A 14706-nucleotide genomic window follows, 5' to 3' on the forward strand; every position below is an offset into this window, starting at 1 on the left:
GTAAGCTTAACCAACTGTGCCACTCAGGTGTCCCAAGACACTTGTGCTTTTGAGCATCATTCCCTGAGATGGGGAGGCTAGAACATCTGGTCTCCTGATGACAAGCACCTCTGAACTGGTGTCAAAAGTCAGGCTTATTCCTCCTGTCTTGAAAACACTCAGAACTGGGAAGGAATTGAGAAAGATGTTGCAATACAGGTGGGGCAGGGCCTAAATCAACATAAACTTTTGTGAAATTTTGATTCTCTCCACTGTCATTGACTAGCTCACCCCTGTGATGAGAGGGTGCTCATGAGGTCAGTAAAGCTGACTAAAGATAGTCAGGCAAAGCCAGGTTATTCAGGAACCTCAGAGGAGTAACAGCTGCAAATAGGACATCCTATGTTAGTGACAACAAAAGAGAAAGCTGGCATGACAGTCTCGAATGCACGGGTATAAAAATGATGCCTAGAAATAGCCTAATTCTCTGCAGTGACTTTATTGACTAAAGGCAGAATCAGCCGAGTGGAAGAAATAATGAAATACACTTGAGAATTCTGAGTTTGTCAGCAAAATCAATGCAGAAATATGATATGGAAAATTTTCCTGGACAAAGGGAAAAGCTAAGTTGATCCCAGACTAATAGATATTAATCCATGCAAAGGAAGACTATGGCAATAGAAGGAGGTTGGTCAGTCAAAAAAGTGTAGATAAATGGGGATCAGAGCAGCAAAACCTGGCATTGTGTGCTCAGTCCTAACCAGGGGAGAGAGGTTGTACGTTTGGAAGATTAACCACAGTCTGCATATCCTTCAAGGAACCACACAGTGCATTTGTTAAGAATGTCTCTAGAGTTGGATTAACCTGGTTGGAACACCGGGACCCTAGCTTACCTACCTACTTGCTTATTTACTTACTTAATTACTGTCTGGAACAAGATACTTAAATTTTCTGAGCCTTGGTTTCTTCATATGTAAAATCAAGATAATATTAACAGTTCCTTGCTGTTCTTTCTTCCTGGGAATATGGTGAAGCTACATTTCCCAACCTCTCCTAAACTTTGAGGGGTGGCCATGTGACTAACCTCCAGTCAGTAGTATATGAGCAGAAAGAATCTGCAGTTCCTCCAGGCCTGACCCATTAAAAACTTCCTATATTCAAACTTCCATCCTCTTTACTTTCCCACTGTTAGATGTGGTAAAGCCTCTAACATCCTGGATACCTGAGTGAGTGTGTGGAGCAAAGGTCCTTTACTACCTGGAACCACCTTAGACAATATGTATGATAAAAAATTAAATTCTATTGAGTAAATCATTATTCCTTTGGAGACATATTTGATACAGCAGTTAGCCATCTTAACTAGTACACCACTGATTGTTTTGATGAATTTAAAGAGATGTGTCCACGTATAAGATGTAGGATAGCACCAGCACAGAGAAAATGCTTAAAAATTATAGCTTATTATTTTTTATTCTTAGCTAACCCAGACTTCTTTGAGGCTGGTGAAGGCTTCAAGGTGGAAATTGATAAATCAGACTCAGCTGAAGTTTCTTTGTTTTTTACTTGCTATATTAGCCAAAAAGCACAACACAGGCTATAAAGGAGATGATAAATACATGTTGGCATGAGTGAACAGGTCTCCAATGCCTTCCTTTTCTTTTCAGGTGACATACCCAAGATGGGGTGGGCTCAACAGCCCACACAGAGTGAGGGAGTTGTCAAGTCAGAAGAACCCAGAACTGCACACTCATTGTCTTCATCACTTTTAGCTTGGGATTAGGAGGTGAAGTAAAGAGAGAGGCTACATCAGATCATATTTGTAACATGTCATTTGAGCTTAGGTTTACATTTTTTTTCTTGCTGAACCACAGTTATGTAAAGTTCTTTCTTCCATATTTCATTTCCTACCATTCCACTGGGTCTACTAGAGGTTTCAACACAACAGGACAAGCTACCAGACTTTTGACTTTCCTACCATCCTTCTAGCTTTCCTTGATTTCCAAATTACCATGCATTCCAATTAGCTTTCCTGCCCTCTGTAAGTAAAAACTAAAGCCCAGGAGTGAGGACACAAGCACTGGCCACAAGAAAGGAAATCCATATTATACATGAATATATTAATATGATCAGTTGTCCATCAGCCACAGGGTCATCATTCTTTATCCCCCATCCTGCATTATTTTTTTCATGATATTTACAGCTATTTAAAATTCCATTTTTTATTTATTTGCCTACTTATTTACTATCTGCCTCTTCCCACTGATGTAACACTATGAGGACAGAGACTTTATCTTCTTTGCTGCTGTATCCTAGTGTTCAGAACCAGTGTGCCAATCACCAAGTAGATACGAAAGAAGCATTTTTTTTTTCAAATGAATAAATGAATTAGTTGAATGAATGTATGTTTGTCATGGGTCGGGTTTCCTGGATCTGTTCAATTCTCGAGGACTGATCGAAGAGTCTAGACCAACAAAGCTAATTATTGGGCCCCAGACCAGATCTGGTACCAAGATAAGGTTATTTTGTGGGTATGTGCCTGGATATCCAGACAGCTGGAATCTTCAGGCAAAGTGACTCTAGACAACAATAAAAATATTTGGGAATGAATATATTTGGGAATGGAAATTTGTATATCACCCAACTGGAGATGAATCTAGCTTATTGTCACTCTATTTATTGCAATTCATTATTCTCCTTTCTGGTATCAGGAAAAGATTAGAACCCTTGTTCTTACTTAACCTGGAGGGGAAAATGCTAAGACAAGATATAATCTGCTCACTAGAACAAGTCTTGTCAAATTCATCTCATGTCTTTTTTGGTTAGGGTCATTAAACCGATGGATCTGGGGAAATGTTCTACAATAAAGGATTTCATGGGGTCTCAGGTTATCCTCAGAGACAAGAAGGAAAGTGGTGGAAAGTTGGCCTATGATTGAATGACAATCCCCAGAGGATGCAGCAGGGGTCTTTGGTGATGGATTTCAATGGATTTGGTATGAATACCTGGAATACACAATGATCAAATCTGTGGATCACAGACAGAGTTAGAAATAAGAACTAACACATGGGTGACAGAATCAGGTCCCACAAATTTCTTATTGAGCTGTAAAAATGGACCAAATATAGCAAGACTGAATTTAATAGAGATAAGTATCAAGGCACGCTGAACTTGGGTTCAGCATATTAGTCACATATTCCATCCAACTAAATTCCTTTAAATCGACCAAACCATTTCCAAGCTGCACAGTGAATATCCTGGAAAACTCAGTCCCTGACATCTTCCAAGAGCACAAGTCTAGAGTCCTATTTCCCAAGGTCAGAGCTAACTCATTTTTTTTAAGATTTTATTTATTTGACAGAGAGAGACACAGCGGGAGAGGGAACACAAGCAGGGAGAGTGGGAGAGGGAGAAGCAGGCTTCCCACGGCGCAGGGAGCCTGATGCGGGGCTTGATCCCAAGACCCTGGGATCCTGACCTGAGCCGAAGGCAGAGGCTTAACAACTGAGCCACCCAGGTGCCCCAGAGCTAATTCATTTTTTGACCCAGTCTGTTACCAAGGCTCCTGATGCCTTGCTCCATTTCTTGACATTGGCCAAACACTTGCCCTTTGGCTCTGACCATGAGCTCCCCTCTGCTACTATAATCCCATTTCCCCTGCTTTGACCCCATCTGGTTTATACTCTAGCACCTTTGAGCCCAGTCTCCAGGACCCATACCAGCACCTTCTCTGATCACAGAAAGCTTAAGGACAGAATGCTTGAAGCATTCACCAATCTTGGTACACATAAGGAAAATGTGGGCCCTTAGTTTGCTAGAAGTACAACACAAATGGTCTCACCATGAGACAGGTTAACAAAACACCACCGTAAACTTGAGTCATAATGCCATATTCATGGTGCCAGAAATTAGAGAGGTTGTTGATGCTCTCTGCGTGCTCTGTGATAGTCACACCACATCTTGAGATAGGTACCGGCTTCTATGTATTGAACATGCTGGTGTATCTTGAGAAATAAAGTGGAGAGACTTGAAACCATATCCTATGAATGAATGTTCCCCCTTTATTCCCAGGGAAGAAGAAGGGAAGGAATTCCCTTGGTTTTACAAAAGTAAAACTTAGCTGAATACAAAGATATGCTCAATGCAGAAATTTTGGAGTAGACAGATAAGCATAAAGGTATATGTATCTTCATTCTTTTTTTTCCATTCTTTCATCTTCTGTGTGTGTCTATACGTGTGTGTGTGTGTTTATGACATTGATTCATACTTTACTGCTACCTTTTTGTACTTTATAATATATTAGGGTGGTTTTTTTTTTTAAAGATTTTTATTTATTTGAGAGAGAGAGAGCATGAGAGAGGGGAGGGTCAGAGGGAGAAGCAGACCCCCCCCCCCCCGTGGAGCAGGAATCCCGATGTGGGACTTGATCCCGGGACTCCAGGATCATGACCTGAGGTGAAAGCAGTCGCTTAACCAACTGAGCCACCCAGGCACCCCTATTAAGGTGTTTTGATCATGAGAATGAATATTACTCTGTAGCAGGTTCATTGAAGAATGCATGTGAGAACTTTTTAAAAAAGTACAGAGAGGGGATTTTTGTTTTTAAATGTTAAGAAAATATTATGTATGACTCCATGCTAATTTAGATGTTTTTTAAAAGGAAAACATAAATTATCACAATTGACCCCCAAAGATGTCCACTTAGCTGTGTCTCTAGCTTGAGGCTCTCTGGATGAAGACCCTTGTCCACCTGATCACACACTCCTCACCTTTGACACGTTTCTACCCTCTCTCTAAGGTAGAGGAAGTAGCCCTCCATTTGCCATGCTTCATCCCCTCTCCCATCTCCCTTCTCCCCTCTCACCTTTGTGAGTTCTGTCAGGTGGCTGGCCTGGGGAAGTGCCAAAGGAACCCTAAACACTGTTCTCAAACTGGCTGAAGAAGGCTAGTAACTCCTGGTAATTTCAGGCTGGTTTCCAAGCTGCTTGCTGAAGTTAGACGTGGGGACAGAGTTCTTAGGCAATTCCATTTTGCCTGCCACCTTTCCAGACTCATTGCTTGGCCCCACAGATCATCAGCTCTCACCTTCTCCCTCTGGGAAGGAATGGATGAGAAGATGAGCTGTTGTATCACCTGGAATTGGGCTGTCTCTCCCCAATCCCGGCTTCCTCTCATAACGCACCAAATCTAAATCCTCCAAAAGCTACTATGTCAGCTATGGCCCACTTAGCATTCCAGGAAATAGGGCCACCTGAGGACATCCCCTCAAGTTCTAGAAAGAATGGGAGAGTTCCAAAACCACCTTTCAGAGTGTATAAGCAAGACAGACTAAAGTATCCCCACTCCCCATACAGACATAGTGATGACCTGTCTCTGTGCCTTGTCTCCTGCTGTGTCCTCTGGACGGAGTGCTCTTTCCCATCTCGTGATGGCTTACTCGGCTTCAAGGGCCAGCTCAAAGCAGCCCTGCACCAGGAGTGCCAGTGATTTTCCCTTCACAAATGTCTAGCCCACAGGGCACACATTCTCCTATCTCTTATGGTACTCTTTCCTTCCCCCTCCTGTTACACTGACAAATGCAAATGCCTTAACTTCCCCCCTGGTCTATACGCTTCTTTATGGCACGGCCAATGGCTGATTTACTTTTATTTCCCCCAAGGGCAGTCAGCAAACAAACGAAGGATGCATTATTATCCTAAAAGCTACCTGAGTTCCTGGTGCCCAGGGAAAAGCTGCTTACATCAGTTTTTCCTGGGACACTTCTTAAGCAATCTCTCTTTCAAAACACACTAATTCCTGCCACCTTCCCATTTCTGGATTCTTTTCTAGCACACTCTCGTGTTCTACACAAGAAATTAACACCACCTTGACCTGCAGGCAGGGAGAGGTGCTAAGCAGTAGCCACAAACCTCTTCCACACTTCTCCATTCCATCCCCAAAGTGAACCCCTCACAGGACCTGTCTCCAATCACTTTAGGAAGAAACTGGGGGCCCCCTGCAGACGTACCCCTCTGCACAGTGAGGCAGTGTGGCCCAGTGGGAAGTGCCGTGGCCCCAAAGTTGAAAACCCAGGCTCTTGTCTTAGCTTTCTCTGACTCTGATCTGTTGAAGAGCCCCTTTCTTCCCAATTTCTTCTGTGTAGAAATAAAATCAATGCCCCCCCAAACCTCTTCCAGCTTCCTAACCCTTTAAGTAAGATCTTATGTGAAAATGAACACAAATAAAAACAGAGCTGTCCTCATTGAAATTAAAAGGGATGTGGCTTAATCTTTCCTGTGTATTTCTCTTTGTCCCACTGACTCACCTCCACCTGCCTCTGTTGGAGCCCCTGGGAACCTGAAAGGGCTGTACAGGACAATCTGAAAGCCACTGAAGAGAGACAGTCACTGAGGAGTCCTCCTAATCTGAGTTTCTGATCCCATAATGTGGATACAGTGATGGCCCAACACGGAGGGGAGTTGAGGGCAGCAAAAGGTGGTGGAGGAGAAGAACCTGAGATCCACCCAGGAACATGATCCCCCGTGTGCACAGACAGACTACATACCAACATCCCAGGTCTTACTGGTTGTGGGGCTGCTTAAGGGCAGGACCCTGTTTTATTAATCCCTCCATTTTCACTACCTAGCGCTGTGGCTGGATCAAAGCTGTCGTTTCTCCATCACATCTAATGACTCTCCGTAAGTACGAGTCCCCTTCTATGCCTCCTCTGATAAAGCATCAGGTTTACCCTGCTTTGCATCTAAACGATTTGTTTATATGCCTACCTTGTCACCATGCTGCAAGATACTCAGGAGCAGGGATAGTATCTTATTCATCTCTGTATCCCAACCAGGCAGAGAGGACAGAATGAGCCATGAGTGAAAAGTCAGGAGAATCAACCTGGAGGTGTTTGGAAAACAACAGAAGAGCCAGCAGCAGGAAGTCTAAGTGGGTAGAGGACAATAAGTTGTAAAGATAGGTCAGGATTAGAACACAGTGCCAGACTCAGGTGGACAAAAGGAAGGCTTGCAAAGGCAGGCTGGTAGAGAGTTCCTAAGTGTGGGCTCTGCAGTAGGTAAGACCCTGGTTCTGGCAACCAGTACTGTAACTTCTCTGTTCCTCAGTTCCTCCTCTGTCAACGTGAGTGGATAGCATTACTCACCTCATAGGGTTCTTTTGAGGATGAGTAAGGATGCACGTAGAACAAATCAAAACCTGAGATACCACTTCACACTTGTCAGAACGGCTAAAATTAACAGCACAAGAAACAACAGGTGTTGGTGAGGATGTGGAGAAAGGGGAATGCTCTTGCACTGTTGATGGGAATGCAAACTGGTGCAACCCACTCTGGAAAACTGTATGGAGGGTCCTCAAAAGGTTAAAAATAGACCTAACCTATGATCCAGCAATTGCACTACTAGACATTTACCCAAAGGATACAAAAGTACAGATTTGAAGGGGTACATGCACCCCAATGTTTATAGCAGCTTTATCAACAATAGTCAAACAGTGGAAAGCGCCTGAATGTTCATCAACTGATGAATGGATAAAGAGGTTGTAGTATATATGTACAATAGTACTGAACCATTAAAAAAAGAATGAAATCTTGGCATTTGCAACAATGTGGATGGAGCTAGAATGTATCATGCTAAGCGAAATAAGTCAGAGAAAGGCAAATACCATATGATTTCACTCATATGTGGAATTTAAGAAGAAACACAGAGGAAGATATGGGAGGGGGAGAAAAAGAGAGAGGGAAACAAACCATAGAGACTCTTAATAATAGAGAACAAACTAAGGGTAGATGGAGGGCGGTGGGTGGGGGATGGGCTAGATGGGTGATGGGCATTAAGGAGGGCACTTGTTATGATAAGCACTGGGTGTTGTATATAAGTGATAAACCACTGTATTCTACTCCTGAAACTAATGTTGCACTGTATGTTAACTAACTAGAATTTAAATTAAAAAAAAATTTTAAGGGAAAAATAAATAAACATCTCAATTTTAAAAAAAGATTGCACATAGAGTAGTTAGCATGGTGCCTGGCATATAATAAGCTCTCAGATGTTAGCTATTATTATTTTACCATTTTTGCATGCAATTCATAAAACATTTTTCCCAAATCAGCAGCAATTGCTCAAAAATATTTGGTAAGTAATTCCCTTTGGGGGCTGTGAAAATAGAGAAAATATAAAGGGGAGACTCTCAATAAGCTGCTTATAAATAGTTAGGCATTGTCTTAGTCTGCTCTAGCAAAACAGCACAGATGGGTTGGCTTATAAACAACAGAAATTCATTGCTTACAGTGCTAGAGGCTGGCAAGTCCAAGATCAAGGTGACAGCCTGGTGGCCTTCTGGTGAGGATCCCCTTCCTGTTCAGAGCAGGTGCCTTCTGGCTGTGTCCTCACACAGTAAAAGGAGCTAGGGATCTCTCTGCAGCCTCTCTTAAAAGGCACTAATCCCATTGCTGAGGACTCCATTCTCATGACCAAAGCACCTCTCAAAGGTCCACTTTCTAATACAATTTGGGGGGGATAGGATTTCAACCTATGAATTTAGGGGAACACCAACATTCAAACTATAGCAGGCAAAATATGCAGACATAAAAAGAAAACACACTTAGAGATACAGAAGCATGCCTGATCTCTCTCTGTCTCTCTGTCTCTGTCTCTCTCACACACATACACACCTTTTCCGGGTGTCTCTTGGATTAGAATTCTGCAAACAGTAACTCACAGTAAGCACTCTTGACTTGGCCTCTCTGGGGTTGATCCCTGAGCCAATATGGAGGAAAGCATTCTAATCACTGTTTCCCTCTAGGAGCCTGTGGTTGCTGGGCATAAGGATAGCCTGTAATAAAATGTTGTGCATGAACTGATAAAGTAACTATTATTACTGTGGACAATGGAGTACAAGAAATAGTGCCTAGTTCATTTATTCATGCTTTTGAATTTACACTTCCCTGGTTTTGTTACACACCGAATCCATCCTTTACAAAGTGAAAGTAGATATAGATAGATAGATAGACAGATAGATAGATGAAATATATGAAATCAGTATGTTCCACTTCATAGAACTGGTTTATAAAATAGATTCGTTTTACTGTTAATAATAAAAATCTCTATGACTCTAAGGTTACACTTGCTGCTCCCAGGTTATTCTTCCCTGCCCTAGGATTACCTTTCCTGTGATTCTAGCTTGTTGGGAGAATTAAATTATTACAGGGAAAGTGCTTAGACTAGTGTCTACCTCGATTCTAATAGAGTAGCAAGTACTCGAGAAATATTATTTATTATTATTACCATCAATATCATTCCTAGTATTTCCAGTTTGTCCGTTGGAGCCTGAATTTGGCAAGCCAGCTCAAGGAAAAGGGTGCCACACGCATAGTAGTAATTCACAAGTATTCCAACTCCCTTACATTCCTGGCACCGGCTAGAATTGCGCGCACTCAACTATTTGTGTTTGGGTGGGACCACGTGACTAATTCTGGCCAATGGGCTGGGACTGGAAGCAATGGCCGGCTCCTCCCAGCTGGAATATTTGTTGGAACATTGCTGATGCAGGACCCGGCAGGGTTCTGTTTTCCCTATGCCAAGACGAGCAATTTTTCAAATAATGGCTCTTCCTTCTATCTCAGTCCCGAACTGAGAACAATGACAAGATGGAGCAGAGTCCATGCCAGCCTGCAACGGATATGTAGTATGAGCAGGAAATACTTCTTTATTATTTTAAGTCAATATTCCCTTGGTGATAAGATGGCTCAGCCTTGAACACATGTGTCATCCTCAATTTGACCATCAGGGCCCTATCACCAACCACACCACCTCTCCATCACTGTGACATTTTGCTATCCTTTTGTATCTCCTAGTATCAGTCAGCACTATCTCGGGCATCAGAATTTACAGTGTTGAACATCGAAAAGGAAAGAAAATGGGAGTTTCCAGCCCTTGAAAAACTTGGTTCCTTATGCAAATATGCTCAAGCCTGCTCAGTAATCTTTAAGCTGTCTATACCAGGAGAATGGGTAGCTTTGTCACACCCCAAACTTGTCTCCCAGTTCCCACACACCAGGCACCTGGCCCTTTCTCCTGTCCCTTCAACACACTGGGCAGAAATCCTTGTTGATCACTTCTCAGGACTTTTGCAATTTTCTGTCTTCGGGCCTGTCCCCAAGAGGACTGTAATTTTTTTTTTTTTAATATCTGAGATTTAATAACTCTCCATTCCCTACCCCAACTCCTTAACACAATGCCTGGCTTATGAGGGGCCTGACCTCTGAAGACGTGTGTCAGGTATCACATCCTACCTGACGCCCTTTCTTGACTTCCTCCTATCTCCCCCACACTGCCCTCTATGGTAGAGATAGCCAATCACTTTCTCTCTCTTTTTTAAAAATTTTATTTGTTTATTTGTCAGAGAAGAGAGAGCACAAGCAGTGGGAGCAGCAGGACAAGGGAGTAGAAGATTCTCTGCTGAGCAGGGAGCCCGACGCAGGGCTCGATCCCAGGACCCTGGGATCATGACCTGAGCCAAAGGCAGATGCTTAACCGACTGAGCCACCCAGGCGCCTCTAAATGCTGTCTTTTTAGACCAAGCTCACCGGAGATGTGTGGTATTTGTCCCCCATTCACTCTTAAGTTCTCCCAATCCTAATAAACTTTTATACTTGTTTACTACCCTTATTTGTTGACAAGCTTGTCTTGTCCTTATAGACCCTCTCCCCTAATAGGCTGAGATTTCCTGGAAAGCAAGCCTTCCACTGATTTTTGTTTATTATCTTCATAGTCCCAACTAATGCATCCCTAGTCTATTCCTGCAGGCGCTTCATGCATGTATGTTCAATTATCAGATGAACACATGACTTATATTTCCATACACATTCGCATATCTAGTTTGTAACTCAAAGTCTGTAGTGATTTAGGCTTTAGGAAAAAAGGATGAGAAAAAAAGACTTTCACAAGAAAGAAATAGAGAAAAAAACAGACAAATATATGGGTGTCATTCAAAATCAACATCTGTCACTAACAACTGTTAAACCTTCCTTAAAATGCTATGTGTCTAAAAGTCTCAGATGGACACTTTGAGGTTTCTAGTTTTGGCCTCTCCAGACCACAAAACAAAGACAATGGCACGCCATTCCCATAGAGTTGCCCTTGTGAGATCCAAGAGTAGGTGCCTCCTCAAATTTTGCAACTGAGGCTTCATTTGCCTCATGCTAGTCCAGATTCTGCCCTGGGGAGTACTCCTTGATCTTGAGTTGACAGTTGTGGAGTATTTGAACACCTAGTGTGCTGGAGGAGATCCTTCCCCTTACAGTACAAACATGCCAGTGACGGGCATGCTCTGTGTGTCATGTATACCCCGCTGACATGGCATGCAATAGACACGGTGTGTACTTTTGGAATCGCTCTTGACTCCTCTCTCTCTTCCCCATATAACCAGTCAAGTGGTGGTGAGCCACCTTTCATCCCTCTTTCCTGGGAAAGGATGATAGGAGGGGGACCAGGGCAGGACAGGAGGAACCTGGCGTAGGGTGACTGTAATTGACTAACTGATGTGTGATCACATGTGGAAGACCCTTAAGTACTCTCTCATATAACTGGATGAGCTTTGGAAAGGATGAGCAAGTGGGAGCAAGAGTCAGGGCAGTTTAAATAATTACTCTGCCTCTGTATGCACAAGGGATATAAACCTGCGGCACAGGGTTCCTTACATTCCAACATCATCTCCCACCCCGTGCCAGTAAGTCTGGTCTCTGATCTTGAGAGTACTAGATTCATTTTGACTTCCACGCCTTAGCTCATATAGTGTCTGACCATCTATACAGCCCTTCTCTTCTCCCCTGTTTATCTTACCTAATCTGAGCATTCTGTCAAGGCCCTCTTCTATTTGCTATTTTGTTCCAGCAATCTCTGCCTATGTGGTCTCCCTCTGCTGTGAATACCTGCCATACTGCATTATCATCTATGTAGGACTTAATTGCATGCTGTCTCATATCATTATTTTAACATTTTCCAAGCGTCTATCTTATCTGCCTGACTTGACCATATTCCTTCTGGGGCCAGGGTCTTGGTGGTGAATGTCTTCTGTTTTTCTCCAAGAGGCCATGTGTGTCCATATACATACAGTAGGAGTCAGATACTTACAGGAGGGGTGGATGAAGAAATAGCACATAAGTGTGGTGATTGTACACTTCCTTTATATGATCCTGCCAAAGTGAGAAAATTTTATTGCTCACCATAACTCAAGTTGTTTTCCTAGTAGTGGAGATAGATTTCCCCTAATTCATTGATGCTTTTACTCCCTCACTGGGAAGGTATATAGGGAAAATGCTAATGCACTGGCTGCATAATGTGGGGCAAGCCAAGGACTATCACCCAATCCATACCTGGGAAGGGGGGAAATACAGTTGACCCTTGAACAACACAGGTTTGAACTGTGTAGGTTCATTTATACTTGAATTTTTTTTCTGGTAAATTCAGTACAGTACTGTAAATGTATTCTTCCTTATGACTTTCTTAACATTTTCTTTTCTCTAGTTTACTTTACTGTAAGAATAGAGTATATAATACATATAACATACAAAGTTTGTGTTAATCAACTGTATCATTGGTAAGGCTTCTGGTCAACAGTAAGCTATTAGTAGTTAAGAGTCATACGTGGATCTTGGACTGTACGGAGAGCCAGTGTCCCCAACCCCTGTGTTGCTCAAGGGTCAACTGTAATAGTGATAGCAGTGATAGTAGAAGTGATGTGAGGGGCATCATCATTGCTTCCTCAACATCCAAACCCAGTTTGTTTGTTTTTTCTAGTTCTCCCCAACTTACTAGTTCGGGTATGGGTACTTGATCCAACTCAGGCCAATGAATTATGAGATGTTTGCTACTGCCTCTAGGAAAGAAGCATTTTCACCAAGTGAGACCTTCCCAAAGCTTTAGATGAAGTTCACACCATGAAAGAAAGGCATGGCAGAGGAATGGAAAGAAACCAAGTCCTCATGACATTGTTTAGCTGCTGAATCAAACTATTCCTGAAGTCCACCCTACCCTGGACTTCAATTAAAGGAACTTTGTTCAAGACACTTAGTTCGATTTTCTGTTACTTGCAATCAAATATATTATAACTGACACATATATAATAACTACAATGACAGTAATAGTTGCAATACAAACAGAGTAATTGGGAGAGCTAAGGGTAATTACCAATGCAGTAATGTTGTGTAGGCTTTATTGTACAAATGTTTGTTGCTGAGAGTCCCCTAATTAAGATGTCTTCCTTGAAGAGATTGAACTTGGAGAGTATCTTAACCACATAGAGGACCTATTGGGTTGTTCATCTTGGAAGTTAAAAAAAATCTCTCATCAGAGTTGATCAGAAAGCCTGAAACATTAAGATACAAGCTGAACAGAATAGGAATGCTGCAGATACTGTATGTGACAAACTTTCTAGAAGGAAATGATTTACATCACACCTGATGCCCAGCACAGAGTCAGTGCTAAATAACTCTTCATTTTTAAAATTTTTATTTAAAAATAAATTAAGCATACAGGGTACGAAATGTAAAGGTTCCAAAAGTGTGTAAGTGTACAATCTCTTTCCTCCCCCCCACCCCAGTCATCCAACATACCTTCCTTTTCTTATGCATATTTCCAGAGCTATTCTATACATTTACAAACATATATGTGTATCTGTTCATACAGATGTCAGCATCCCATACATGCTGTTCTGCTCCACTTAAATTTTCTTGGATCACCGAATGGATCTTAGAGGTCTCTCCATATCAATGTCTATTGAGCTGTCCATTTCTTTTTAACAGCTGCAGAGAATTCCAAATACGCCCAATCATAATTTATGTTCCCATGAATTTGACCAGTTTTATTGTTGGACAGACTGTTTCCCATCGCGTGTGATATCAAACAGTGATGTAACGATTACCCTCCTGGAGCGACATTTCACAGAAGTGGGAGCCCATCTGTAGGACAAATTCCCAGTGGTGGAATTGCTGATTCAAAGGGCTTATGTGCAGGAACTCTGTTTTAATTTTTGCCTTAATACTGAATTCGATGAATTAGTGGGAAGCCCCCCGGGGCGCCGAAACACCGCTCCAAGGCTGCGAGTAAAGGATGGAGGGCTGCGGGATCCGCACGCTCTACCCCCGCGCCCTCCCGGCACACTGGTGGGTCTCGCAGCCCCAGCCCGTCTCCCCACGCGGCCCCGCCCTGCGTGCGCCCCGCCCCGAGCCCTGGGCGGGGAGCACCCGGCACGTGCGATTCCACGTGAGCCTCCCGGCAGGCGTGCACCTCGCAGGTACGCATGCGCCTGCCGCCAGGGAAAGTAGGTCAGACTCCTCCTCTCACGTGACCTGCTCCCCTTAGCTACCCCCGGCGCCTCCCCGCCAGGGCGCAGCCGGGATGCGCTCTGCAGCCAACGTGACGGGGCCGGGCGCGGGTGGGGGCGGGCCCCGGTCCGCGAGCGCCCGGAGCCCGCGAGGATTCGCCGGTTCTCCTCCCTCCGGAGCGCTCCGCTCAGAAGTCGGGCGGGCAAAAGGGAGCGCGGCGCGGAGCCTCCGGGAGCCCGGCTGGAGAAGATGGGCGAGGAAAGCGACCTCGAGTCCCTGACACCGGCACTGGGCTGAGCCCCCTTTCCTGCTCTTTGAAGCAGTGCTGCCTGAAAGGAGGGAACGCGCGGCGCGTTTCTGTGTAAACCGAATCACCCCGACCGTTTGCAGTCTCTATTTGTATATAAGGT

Source organism: Eumetopias jubatus, unplaced genomic scaffold, assembly GCF_037043125.1.
Source record: "Eumetopias jubatus isolate StellerSeaLion01/CBP00866 unplaced genomic scaffold, mEumJub1_p1.0 scaffold_10, whole genome shotgun sequence".
NCBI lineage: Eukaryota > Metazoa > Chordata > Mammalia > Carnivora > Otariidae > Eumetopias > Eumetopias jubatus.